Source organism: Berghia stephanieae, chromosome 14 (assembly GCF_034508935.2).
Source record: "Berghia stephanieae isolate SIO BIC M18660-M18661 chromosome 14, UCSD_Bste_1.3, whole genome shotgun sequence".
Classification (NCBI taxonomy): Eukaryota; Metazoa; Mollusca; class Gastropoda; order Nudibranchia; family Aeolidiidae; genus Berghia; species Berghia stephanieae.
Window position 1 is genome coordinate 5,275,193 of NC_088373.1, and position 2,332 is coordinate 5,277,524.

Consider the following 2,332-nt stretch of genomic DNA (forward strand, 5'->3'; position numbering starts at 1 on the left):
TTAGGGGGAGGATGGGGGCGGGGGGGAGGGGGGGGGTTGGTTGTTTTAATATACATTATATTATAGTATTACTATTGGCAAGGCATTATCATATATAAAATTAGAAGATAATGATGAAGAAAAGTAATAAAATTATTGAGGCAAGCTACATGTAATATTTGTTTTGTTTCTTTCTTGTTTGCTATTCATTTCTGTCTGTTCTTATAGGGATTCTTTATTTGGTGCTGTTCCTCTATATTCTCATCATCATCATCATCATCATCATCATCATCATCATCATCATCATCATCATCATGATCATCATCATCATCGTATTATAGTATTACTATTGGCACACGCATTATTCTATATAAAGTTAGAAGATATGATGAAGAATATTTATAAAATTATGAAGGCAAACTTCATATAATGTTGGTTTTGATCTATATTGTTTGCTATTCATGTCTGTCTGTTCTTATAGGGATTCTATATTTGGTGCTGTTCCTCTACAACATCATCATAACCATCATCATCATCATCATCCTCCTCATCATCATCATCATCACCATCATCATCATCATCATCATCATCATCATCATCATCATCATAACCATCATAATCATCATCATCATCATCATCATCATCATCATCATCATCATCATCATCATCATCATCATCATCATCATCATCATCATCATCATCATCATCATCATAAAGTCAAAATCCCAGGTTTCCAACAATTTGTTCCATGATGAGGATAAATTTAAACAGTCATATAGGAAGGATGACCACCTCCCTGACCAAAATATTTAAAGTTGTTTTCTTTTTCATAGTATGAATGTTGTCATGCTTACGTCTCTTGCTTAGCTCAATAAAGTTCTTTATCGTTTTGAACTAATACACCTTAAGTTTTGAACCAGAAACCTTTGGTCTTCACAGGACACCACAGTATTATTTGTACCAAAAAAACAAGTTAAATCTTTTGGTGTTTCGGAGCTTCGATTTTTTTTAGCGGGAGTTAGACTGGCTGATGTTGTTTCCATCTACGGTTAATCTGAAGAAGGTTGTATAATATAGATTTAGACCAGCAGTTCACTCACAATAATAGGAGCTCCTAAAAGTTACTTTAAGGGGAAGATAAGGAATAGTTATACTTGATTGCTATACTTTTACCTTTTTAAAGGGTATACAAATCATCAACAAAACGCCATCCGCCAGGTCATTTTTCTGCCACACGCGATGATAAAAATCCGCCCATGTGGCGGAAAATCCGCCAAACTGCCAACACTGCTCAAGCTCCACGGTAGATGGATGGAAAAATCACCATAATGTCTTGTGTCAACTTTTGACAACTGTGCGCAGTTGCATACATTTTTGCGACACTCGCATTTTTATGACGTCAACCTAGACAAAGTGACACCAAATGTCAAAAGTGACACAAGGCCAGCGGTGTTCTTGGATTAGTTATTAATAGATGCTGGGTAGGGATTGGGGAAAAATAGTGGAAAATCAATTCATAACTTTCTCTCTCTCTCTCTCTCTCTCTCTCTCTCTCTCTCTCTGTCTCTCACACACACACACGCACTCTCTCTCTATCTGTGTGTGTTTGTGTGTGTGTGTCTTTCCTCTTTCTAGGGGGTCTAATTATTAGGAAAATCCTTTAAAAATTTGATTTTGAGATTTTGGTGCAAAATGATATTTTATTATCTTAGAAATAATAGAATTGAAGTCCAAATTCTTAAAGTAGAAAATAAAGGCACGAAATACACAGTCGAAAATGGTACAGGTAGAAAGAAATGTGTGAAAAACGGGAAGCCATTTTGCTATTTTCTCAATATGTCATTTTTCTAATGGTATGGGAAACTGTGTCAAACGTTTCTCAGAATCTACACAATGAAATTGTCTGAAAATTTCCACAGTTATGACAGAGATAATGTATTATGTCACCATAGAGAGATTTTTTGGATAAGATTTGTGAATTTTAAATTATATTCCTAAATCTGAATTTTTTACATCAACTTTGTCATTACATTTTGATTCTCAACTTTATAACGATCTAATAAAAATTCCATAAGCTAAAGCCGTAAAATTTCTCTATGGTGACACACTATGGTACAATGTTGACAAGAGTGAAGAATATGGAGGTCATTCCTTCATTAGTATTTGTGGAACGTTTGCCACAAGATTGTTATATTTTTATGTCAGACCCCGAAATTAGATCGCAAAATGGGTATCAACAGATATAATTAAAATTTTTCACCATAAATGTTGTTTTTTAAACTTTTATGACGATACAGAATGATTAAAACCGCCCAATATAGGTAATTAATTTTTTTTTCAGAAAAGACCCAAA

General features: G+C 34.1%; 1 protein-coding gene across 1 annotated transcript in view; it reads left to right on the forward strand.

Annotated features, from left to right (window-relative positions):
- LOC144959910 (uncharacterized) overlaps positions 1 to 144 on the forward strand; it is a gene marked incomplete at its 5' end in the record, with an annotated part of 1,540 nt that extends 1,396 nt beyond the window's left edge. Inside the window, 1 exon segment of the mRNA XM_078892757.1 lies at positions 1 to 144. This exon segment is cut by the window's left edge and continues 733 nt beyond it.
- Between the last annotated feature and the right edge of the window lie 2,188 nt (positions 145 to 2,332).